This window comes from Anser cygnoides, chromosome 14, assembly GCF_040182565.1.
Source record: "Anser cygnoides isolate HZ-2024a breed goose chromosome 14, Taihu_goose_T2T_genome, whole genome shotgun sequence".
In the NCBI taxonomy this organism is placed as follows: Eukaryota; Metazoa; Chordata; class Aves; order Anseriformes; family Anatidae; genus Anser; species Anser cygnoides.
Window position 1 is genome coordinate 3,098,844 of NC_089886.1, and position 11,413 is coordinate 3,110,256.

Genomic DNA, 11,413 nt, shown 5'->3' on the forward strand with positions numbered 1-11,413 from the left:
TTACTGGTGGTGTGGCTGCATTCACCAGTACATCCATGCAGACCGAGCAGTTTTCTTCCTTTATTTTTGGCTGCCTCGTCATTTTGGGGTTTTGTTTTCGTCTTCGGTCTGGCAGCTCCGTGTTGTAAAGGAAGTCTGTCTGTTGAAGCACCTATGCAGCAGCACACTTTTCATCGTGTTTGCTTTCCTTGTGCAGGATGTTTGTTACTGCTGGGATGATTCTACAGTTACTGTTCATTGCTAATTATTAATCACCCAGTACAAATAAAGTAGTTCTTTCTTTGCAACCCTGGGGATAAATTTGAGAACATCAGATTTATTTTTCCAAACTAGTGTAGACCTATAGTTTTTGTGTTGCCCCTAGGTTTTCATACTGCAGACTTGGCCAGTCAAGCATGCAAAATCTGGTGAAATAAACCCCAGAGACCCGGTCTGAAATGTGCCTTTCACTGTCCAGAGTTCCCTTCTGCCCAAACTCAGCACACACGGCTTCATAATGATTAATTGCTCTAAACCAGGTTAATGAAAAAAGTGGAATGGATGGACTCCATGAAAGCATACCATTTAAAAGCATGACATTTATTTTCTTGTGGTGCAAACTGTCGGTAATCAAATTTCCATTACCCAGTGATGGGTGTGAACAGACAAGGAAAATACTGAGTCAACAGAATACCAATTAGAGATCTGTGAGTATCCTGCTTTAAACACGGCAAAGAGGTAAGGAGATATTTCCCCAGGAGGCTGACCTTCTAATGACTAAGCACGAAAAAAGTCCTTTTATTTTTCCTCCTGCTGAGTATCATCCTCTGCTTCAGGGTGTGCCAGCAGATAAACCAAAGGAAAGGTGTCTGGTCAGAGCCTGTAGCAAGGATTTGGCATGGGCAGAAATAGCGAACAAAACTTTTCTCAAGTGTCCTCTGAAGATGGGAGCAAAAGTGTTTTGCTTTCTAAATTGGCCTAGTTGATCTTCTAAATTCTTCTAAATTCTTCTAAAATGATGGAGAAGCTTAGAAGTACAATAAATGCTGGATCTGTGGTATGTTTCCTCCATTTCCTTGTGTTTTGGATGCAGGGTGCAGTTACAGGTGGTTGTCGGTGCTGGCTGAAACCTTAACCCCTCATTGTGAAAACATGAGGAGCAGCAGCCGTCCTAGTGCCGGGGAGGAGGCAGCTTCATGTTCTCCTGACCCAGAAGACCGGGTAATCGGGAGAAGTAGTGCTCGATCCGCCCCGACTTTGTTACAGTCATTGTGCCTGTTTCAGTCATGTAACTTTCCTGGTTTTCATCTCAAAACTGTATGTCTTAGCTGCATCGCACACAAGTTGTGAGATTTCATTAATATTAATGAAGCACATTACGGAAAGTTAACCATAGAGAGGAGATTCTTTAAAAGGTGAAATCATAATAATAATGATCAGAGTGTCTGTGTTGCTTGGATACTGAGAGCTGTCCTGCTCTGCTCCTCGGTACTTGCGTTTCATTGCAGTCATTTCCCCCCACCTTGTGGAAAAGGAGTTTTAAAAGAGAGAAATTATTCCATTGACAGTCATGACTACGAAGAAAACTATTTTTTTCTGAGCTTTATTTTTTGGGGGAACTTGCTCTTAGGTCTGCCAGCTGCAGGCCACAGAGATTTGTTAGCAATAGTCCACCAAAAGAGTCAAAACTGGCAGGCAATAATCCCGGCTGGTGTAGAGCACGTTGCTTGTTTGTTTGCTTGTTTGTTTTGGGAGCATCTTTTGAGCGCTCCTCATTGCTCATTTTTCCACTCTTGTCTTCAGAACTTTTGGGAGCGGTTCCCAACCAGACGACGTATCTGCCAATCCATCCGTTTCCCAGCACAGACCTTGGCCATTAATCTGCAAACACGTGCCTCATCCATTTCAGCAGCTGCACGTATTCCACAGCTTTTAGGTACGGCCTTGAAATAACGCAACTGCATACTCTTGAAAGACCTGCAGCACAAGTACACAAGCTTAAAAATAATCATGAGTGGCGTATTCAGCTAATCAGGAGTTCCGATTGTCTAGGTATCAAATCAGGCGTATTTAGTAGAATAAAGCAGGTAGTCACCACTGGAGCCTGATTACGTTTTTTAAGAGTGCTGCCTGATTAGATTAAACTTTGTGCCCTTTACGGCTGATTTGGAGTAAATGGGAAAAATCAGAGCTGGGACCCAGACACATGAGCTGGTCCAGATTTTGAGAATGAAAAATTCAGGACTCAAAATCAGACCAGATCCAAGTTTTATACTGAGGCCCCTGCCTGCACAGTGTTCTGATTCACACTTCTGCAAGTAACAGCTCTGTGGTGTTCCTGGGTAGGAAACGCCTGTTTGGTACTGCCCTTTATGTAGAAATAAATGACTTAATCCTTAAGGACCCGCGAAGTCATGTGCCCTTCGTACTGAGTTCTCTTGAAACAAAGATAAAGTGCTGAAACTCCGAGTGGTTTAGAGGTACACAGAAATATGCGTAAGAAGATATTTCATCAGTTCCTACAGTTTGCGATCCGGCATCTTTGCAGGTTAGCACATGTATTCTGTTTAAGCCTTTTGATTAATTACATAGTACCAAAAACATACATATTTATAGCTTGCAGAATTAGATAAATTCTCCAGATGTGGCTTCCTTTTAGTCAAGTAGAGATGAATGCAGATCAAAGCCTTTGATCTTTACCCTGACTAAAACTCGCTGCTGACACAAGCCTCTGGAAAATCATGCAGCAAGGGGAGCTGACCACTCTGAGCTTTGATACAGGAGCAGCTAAAACAAAACCTGTGGGAAAAAAAACTTCACAGAGGGTATGTCTATACACACCATTGAGTCTCTCCTAGTGGAAGTGGAAGGCAGTAGTCAATGAACCCTTTCTCTTAAACAACGTATTTAAATAGATTGATTTTATGCCCCCAGCCCAGAAATGATTTAAGACTTTTCAGTGCATGCATATCCTCTGTGATACACGGAACTGGCAGAAAGTGTCATCGTGAGCTAGTTTATAGCCTCAATTAAGGCTATTTCCAGTGCTCCAGATGTGTAAAGCAGACTTATAGCTGAGTTCCTGGTATAGTGAAATCCCTGGTGTGTCCTAGGATCAGCACTGCCAGCTCAATGATATCTTCTTCATGACCCTTGGAAAAAATGATGAATAGCCAGAGAACTGCAAACTCAGACCGAACGCTGGCAACGTGAACGCTTGAGAAGTCGTAGCCAGCTAGAGAGAGAGCACAGTCTGAAACCCTTATCTTGTACACGGGCTATCCTGGCAGCCACAGCTGCAGAGCAATGCAGAACGCTGTGGGACACCTCTGCCTCTCTCTGCAGCTTCATGAGCCGCACAGCGCAGCCATAAAACCACCCAGCTCTTTGGGGGTGTTGTCATGAGAGTTCTGACTCACATGGGGTCATGGGCTGTTCCCTGAGTTGTCTCGTACAAATGACACTGATACTGCACAAAAAATCCACGTATCTTTTGGTTCAGACCTGCCGACATCAGAAGAAAAAACATATTCAAGGGCACAATGGACTAGGTGACCCACAGTGACCTGGACAAGGGCCTAAAACCTACAGGAAAAAGGGTTATTAGTAATGAAGAAACAAGGAGAGTGAATGGGCTGCTCGTCCATCCAAGGGGAAAGTATAAATGGAAAAGGCAGAAAATCAAATGTAGCTACAAAAGGCATCAGGGATAACAAGAAATAACTCTTAAACCCATTAATAACAGGAGGAAGAGCAAATTAAAGATTTGTCAGTTACCTCGTAGAGAGGAAAAGCTCCTCATCACTGAAAACAAAAAAGAGTTCAAGTCTTTTTTCTTCAGTCTTCAACAAAAAGTAAACGGTGAACAAGCAGCTACCACAATACTAACACAAACAAAAACATTTCAGCCTAGATTAGGGGAAAACCAGGTTAAAGAGAACTTGGATAAGTTGGAGCTTTTTAAATTGGCTGGGGCTGATTTAATCCTAGAGTACTGGAAGAACTGACCTTAGTAATCTCAGAAGTATTGATGGTGTCTCTGAATTCATGGAGGACTGGGCTGATACCAGGAGACTGATGTATTGCTTATCTGTAAAGGGTGGGAGAGCTGAGAGGAAAAGGAGCAGGAGAACAGTACAACAGTCAGCTTACCCTCAAAATCCAGAAAAATGCTGGAACAAATAATCACAAACCTGGAAAATAAGAAGATGAGCAACAGCCAATACAGATTTGCCAAGAACAAATCATGTCAAAGTACTCTAATTTCATTTTAAAGACTAACAGACCATGTGGATAGAAGGAAAACATTAGATGTCAAATATATTGACTTCTGTCAGGCTTTTGACACTGGTGATATTTTGCTTTTGCTCCCTTTGTAGCATTTTCCTTTCTTTTATAATTCCTTTAAAAGATAATCTAGAGGAAAATTAAAATCTAACATTACCCAATTTAAAGCATCCTTTCAAGCTTAACGATCCAATGTAATGTATAAAACACAAGGCAAACACCAGAACTGGTGAAGGGCTCAGGGCAAGCTTCTTCGTACCTCTCAAGAACTAATGTGGGGGGCTCGGATCACCTCTTATGTGACAAGGTCCTCGTGTCCTTGCTACCAGTGAGTGCATGGAAAGGGACAAGGTTTTCCAGCGGTGCTAAGGTTTTGCTTTTCCCTTCCAGCTCAGCCTTGGGTCTTCTACAAGGATATCTGGGATCAAAGGGACATGTACAGCCCCAGAGGTTCCTGCTGCTCCTCACCAGCTGAAAAAGCTGGCCACCCTCAGAGATCGCCACCTTCCTCTGCAACAACTCATCTGTCTGGAAGAAAGGAGCTCGGGGAAAGAAATGAAGACGTTACACATGTAATAATATTTCACAGCTGATCAGTAATTTTCATCCCGACGTGCTCAGGAGAGGCGGCACCACCGAGATGCTGTGCCCTCTGCTGCGGAGGACAGCATCTGGCTGGCCCACAGGAGTTGTTTGCTTGGAGGAAGGACATCCCAGGGACCTTTTACCTTCAGGTGGTCTCAGCAAATCCCCAGATGGAGGTCATCTCATGCAGCTATGGCAGGTCTGCTGTGGACACGTCCGGAGGACAATTCTTCCCCTCCGAAGATCGGTGTCTCGGCCCCTCCGGCCTGTTGGCCAACTAATGCCCGGACAGATAAAGCATAAAGTAAGACAGATCCTGTTCCAAATGAATACCCAGGAACTCAGTTTATCATCTGGTGAGATGGCTGCAGAGGCCGTAAGGTAGCTGGCTTTGCTGCAGGTAAAACATACATCAACAGAGCCAGGCCCAGTGGTTCTAGCCTGGCTCAGCTTAGGTCAGGACGTTAAAATGACTTAATTTCTTCACAAGGCTCACAATGTGGTGTTAATTGATGGGGACACTGCATTCAAGTCAAAGCCCTGCATACGGACCCACGCTGATATCTCCTCTCAGTAATATGCTGCAAGCAGTTATCCAAATTTTGGCAATTTCCGCACTGAATTTTAAACCTATTCACTTTGTAATATATGGCCCTTTTAAAAAAGGGTCAGGTTTATTTGTCTCAGTTATAAAACATTATTCTGTTGCCAAAATAATGTAACCATAGGATGATATATTACGAAAGTATGCTATTAACTATACTTGCACCTTGTACTTCTTCAAATATTTACAGTACAGCTTTCTTATGTCTGATTTCTTTGTTGAACATACTGGAGTGGTAGTTTCAGTGTAACACACAATTTAAACATTCACTCTAACTCAGTAAAGCTTGCAGAGCTAATGGGGATTAACGTGCAGATTTCTGCTATGTTGGAAAAGCAGTGAAAAGAATCAACGCAAAATGCAGCAGAAGACTGAAATTTAAAGGTCATTTTTTATTTGCCTCATTTTCTACTTAAACAGGCCAAATGTGTGATATTTTGAACAAAATATATATAATGTAGTACATTTGCGTTTGGGTGTGATGTACGTGCAGTTGTACTTAGGAGAACCAGGGCACTGGGCTGCTGGATTGCACACCTTTACGTTTGCAAGAAACCTGCAAAGTCTAACTCCAGCCTCATCACATATGCACGTCAGCAGTGTTGGAACACTCATCATGGACATTATTTTCCTTAACAGCAAGCTTCTGGTCATACTTAATTACAGCAATCACTTTTTATTCTGCTTTATGATGATTTGATACCATAAAATTTCTCTGCAGTTATTAGAGAGGTAGTTTCTCGTCAAAATATGAACATTATTTTACAGTGAAAAAAGACTCTTTGCCTTAATTCTAGATAGAATGAAAGCTGCACAGTTCCATCTCCCTCTGCCTCTTTGAGCAGTTTCTTGGTGCAAACAGTTTTATTCTGCTGGCGCACCAGTTTGGTTTGTGATAAGCAACATTTCCCCCTTCAAGACTTCCTTTGCATTTAATTCCTCAAGTTTCTTGCTTAAGTTACCACTGCTCCATTGGATGCTGCCAGGTTAGGTACAGGCACACAACCCTATGTGTGTACGTACGTACGTATGTACGTAATTTGAAATTTGTGGTTCTTGCCTGCTCTGTTACAAACCTACCCAATGGAAACCCCTGGAAATCGCAGCTCTGAATGGCAAACAAGTGGGACTGTGGAGAATGAATGATCATCTGTTTTTAAAATAGGGTCGATGCGATAGTATGGGGGAGCAGCGATGGGCAGAGTAGAAATATCACACAATCGCCTTTTGCAATTTAATCAGCAATTCGTATGCGTCTGCCTGGCTCTGCCCATCTGCAGCTCGTGAGCACGCAGTTGAGTCATCAGCTGGACCATTAGCTTTATCTGTAATGAAAAAAGTTTACAGTCTTAAAAAGCCCTAAACCCATATGGTTCAACATCTGATTTGTTTCAAGTCACTTAAGTCACAAGTTGAAAAAGCCTCCCTTTCACATGTGCTTAGGAGTCAGGGTGTGGATTTCTGCAGAAAAAAAAGTCTTCCGTCTGCCTTTGAAGGAAGCGACTCTGCCTTTGATGTAGCCGTAAGCAACGAGGTGGCCTCGTCTCATGACACTGGTGTGGCTCTGCTTCCTTCACGGGTACCTTGACTGTTGGGCATTATTTACAGCTCGTATAGAAAATGGGAAGCAGACTCCTACAGCGCACTGCTAATCCTGGCCGGGCTGGGTTTATTACAGCCTGAAGCACGGTATGCGTGCTGTCATAGGTACGTCGCTGCTGAGGACCGGGAGGCTCAGCACCGTAAGGGACTCGGGCATCAGGTGAGGGCACTCCTGGCATCGGTGGTCCTGAGCAGCCTCACCTGGGGCATCGCCCGCACCCCCAGCAGCGCCCGGGAGCCCATTTAAGCTCAGCCCCAGGAAGGGGGGCTTGTGCTGGGGGAGATGGAGGTGCCTGGGGGCTGCTGTCCTGCTGAGAAACACAGTAGGTGCTTCTGGGGGTGGATGGGGGAGGTCTCCTGGCAGTGGAGGGAGCAATGTGCACCTTGTATGGGTGCAGCAGGGCGGTGGGAGGTGGGGGGCTTGGAGGAGCTGCGGGCTCCAGCTGATGTGGGAGGTCTGTACCTGAGGTGGTTGTGAAGTCTCTAGTAAAAAAGCACTTAAGTGATATGAATGGTTAAAACATAGGGCTAGTGTAATGTGAGAGATGCCATCTGACCAACTGGCCCAGAAATCACAGATGAAACCCAGGGATGGCAGTATTACAAGAGAATGAGATGTCTGTAGAGCAGTCTTTTAAGGCCTGATACCTTTGTAGAGGAGGCAGCGTTGGTCACTTCACATTCAGATCTGCTGTGATGGGCCTGGGGGACCTGGGCCTGGCCAGATGCTTGTGTGTGCCCTGTCTTTCTCTGTCCCCTGCTGCAGAGAGCAGCGAACACAAAGCGTGGGGCTGTGGGCACTGAGGAACTCCCTGAGGACCTTATGGGGGCTTTGGGGTGTGTGGGAGCTCCTGGTTCAGGGTCTGGGGCTGCTGCAGCTGCCCAGAGCTGTGCTCTGGGAGCAATGCCCAAAGGGAGGTGGAAGCAATTAGGTTCAGGTTTCAACTTGTGACAAACCCTGTATTATTTAGATTCATCGCTTCATCCAAGCTGAAATATGAATCTAAATTTCAACAGTCCCTGCTATTTGCTGCTTTACTTTGTGTTTTCCATCCTTTCTTCCTCCTTTGCTCCTTTAACAGGCAGAGGAACACACTGTAAGCTCCTGTAGGGCTGTGCATTGCTCCCTGGTCTTCCCGCATCAGGTACAAGTCTGTATTTTATCCGGGGTTAATCACTACCTGCGAGTCAGTTTTGTGCATCGTGACATTGCCACTGTGCTTTGTCTGAGGGGAACCCTCCCTCTGGCTGTTAAATTGTCCGTCCGAAGCTGGAGAGTGCATTGCAGCTGAAAAAAAAAAAACACTAAATGTGGAACTGCTAATACGAAGCTAGAGCAGCAATTTGGTTTCTTATTACACGGTAAGTAAGAGTTACCTGCTCTTCTTTGATCAATGTTTTTTTCCTTCTTATAAACCAAATGTGTTGACAAATTACGTTGCTGGAAAGAAATTCAAGTCTTTGATGAAATAAAAGGGAACAAGCACATGCTGGAAGCTTGAAAATGTATTTCAGGAGGTGGGGTAGGACTGTGCATGGCTGGAGCCATACTGAAGGTGCCTGAAAAATGTCTGTGTGGGCACCAAAGCAATTTGGGGGCAGTGTCCTGCAGCTGGCCAGGAGGGAAGGGGTGCTGTAGTAGTTTGGTGGTGATTCAAGGTGAGTCTTTGGAAAATGCTAGGTGTCTGTGAACACTTACCCAGAAGGTTAGATAAACCCAAAACCACCAGGTTTCCATGTCTGCTTCATGAAAACCATGACAGCAGTGCCAAGGAACAAGGTACCACGAGCAAGGGTGCAGCAGGGAGCTGGGAAGTGCTGCTTTGGGCCTGGGCTTCCCGAAGGCCAGGGGCTTTTAGATCCTAACACTTTGCTTACTGCATTTGTCTGTGGCTGCCCCTCGCATCCTCCCTGCTCCGAGTTCTTCCCTGGGGTGGGGGAAAGGCTGAAACCGGCTCTGTGCTGGGGTTGGGTGAGTCCTGATGCAACCAAACACCTCTGCCATCAGCATCTCCAAATGCTGCTGCTTTCCTAACCAAAGGCCCGTGATTGAGATTGGCATTAGTGAAGTGTGTGCGGCCTCCCCAATACTTAGGGACCTGTCTAAATCTTAATCGGAGCCTAGCAGGTGGCTCTGGATGTACTTGCCAGTGCAGGACTCTGGTCTCTCCTTGGCTGTTGCTGATTTATGAGTGTCAGTGACCTCTTCTAGCAAATCTCGCAGCACTTTTTATCAGTTCTGAGTTTGCCACTTCACCTTAATGAGCACTAATTGACCATTAATTAATCAATATTACAGTGAAATTATCCTTTTTATAGCAGTACACTCAAATTAATAAGAATTAAGCCCTAAGGAATGACAGAAAAATCTTTAGCATATTTTTCCAGTAGTTCCAGCAGATGAAGCCTCAGGAAGACACAGCGTGGTTAAATCACTGTGCAGCGGTTCTGGATGGCAAAAGATGGTGGAAGGAACTGTCTTATGAAACTAAGACTACTTATTTTGAGGAAAAGTGAGAGATCCTGCTCTGTATGTGAAAACACTCTGGAAATCACCCTTTGTTATTTGTGTCTATAGTTGCTAGATGTCATCTGCAAGGCACATTGTGTTTAATATGCACAAGTCAGGCTTGGGCTTGAAGATTGTCCACAGGAGTGGCACAAACACAACAAAAGTCATGTGTGCACATGTGGGTCTGCATTGCCTAAATGTTCCTCTTCTGTTGTCATGATCTGGGACAAACAGTGAGTGGAAAAAGGCAGCGTGTTCCCAGAAAGGCTGAGGATGTGGCCAAAAAAAAGAGACTTGGAGTATGTGCCAGAGTGGAAACTGCTGTGGTTCTAGATAACCTGTCAGGTGCAAACGGGTACAGCTGGGGAACCTGAGGGCTGGAGTCACTAGCTGGAGAGCTGAGACACTTAGGAAAATGCTGCTAGGACTCCTGTAATGTCCAAGCACCTTTTTAAAAAAAAAAAAAATCTGTTTCTAGCTAACAGAAACTACATTTTGGAGTAAGTACAAACTACATAGTTGATGCTAGTATTTATTTGTCTTGCCTGTAACTAACTCAACTACAGAATGCCAGTGAAATACTTTCATAACTTACCTAAGTGGGACACTCAAAGGTAAATGCCCCGTTTTGTAACATGTACGTGAGGCTCACAGGTTTGTTGTGAGCATGGTCTTACAAAGTCTATTGCTGGAGAAGGGGGTTTCATCATGTCCTGATGTGTTAGATGCAGATTTATCCTGTTTCTCTGGATATATATATACATATATATTAAAAAATAAACTAAGGATGATAATTAAATTGATTCTTTGTCATTGACAGTTGAGTGTTGGCAATTATAATTTGGAGGTTTCCCTGTTTTTAGGTGCCTTATTGCACAGGCTTTTTCCACCCTTCAAGGCACTTCTTTGCAAGTCTAAAGGCAGCTTTGCCAAGGGGCTTGAGTTTTCATTGCCTTCTGCTGAAAATAGCAACTGGTGTTTGAAAATTTGACTATTGAAAACTTTGAAATGATAAATGGGAGCTGGACAGCATCTCCACCAGAACAGTGCTTCCAACTGGCTGTGTCCATGCATGAAGAGGTGGGAATGTACTCAGAAGATCTCACTGAAGTGACACCAGTGATGGTCCCAGTGTGTTCAGACTGCTCCCACCCAGGCCATGGTGCTGGTGGGTGTCAGGCAAAGCAAGCAGCCCAGCCAAGCGTTCACTCTTCCACTTCTGCAGAATACAGCCTAAGTTCTTTGGTTACCTGAACTGATAAATCTGGAATAATTTATCTGAGGTCAATGAAGCTCAGCTGGAATGCCACCAGTGGAGGCAGGAGCATACCAATTCTTTCCCCAGTGCATTTTGTCCTCCCTTGTGCTGGGAGCCCAGTTCGGGATATTCTGTCCTCCAGCTCCTCTGACTGACATGCAGAAGACCACGCTGGTCAATCAGGCAGACTGCAATTAGTGGCAGAGATTTACAGTTCCTCTTAATCTCCCCCCCACGTGGCTCAAACGCACTTGATGGCAGCTCTGGGAGAGCTGCTGCAGCCCCTCAGCTTTAAAAGATGTGGGTCTGTTTGCTGAAAACAGCCGAATCAGAGCTGAAACATCTCACCAGGAACAAGGATTGCTTGACAAGGTCGGGGTGGCAAAATACTCTTTGTGGTATTTATTTTTTTTTTGCCTGAGGTGCATCTCTTTTGCTGTCAACATAATATATCATCTGTCCGGCAGTAATAGCAGTGGAAGGGGATTATTGACAGCTTCCCTGCTTCTTTATTCCTTCCCTCTCATCACAGCCACCGGCACAGCATGGGAAAAGACAGTACATGAAGTTCCTTTGCTGTCTCTTT

The 11,413-nt window shown here is 44.7% G+C and overlaps 1 long non-coding RNA gene across 1 annotated transcript; it reads left to right on the plus strand.

Annotated features, from left to right (window-relative positions):
* Positions 1 to 6,588: 6,588 nt before the first annotated feature.
* Positions 6,589 to 10,679, plus strand: LOC106032889 (uncharacterized). Its single transcript, XR_007160845.2, has 3 exons — positions 6,589 to 7,380; positions 8,140 to 8,419; positions 10,433 to 10,679. It is a non-coding gene; the product is annotated as an uncharacterized lncRNA (long non-coding RNA).
* The last annotated feature ends 734 nt before the right edge of the window (positions 10,680 to 11,413 follow it).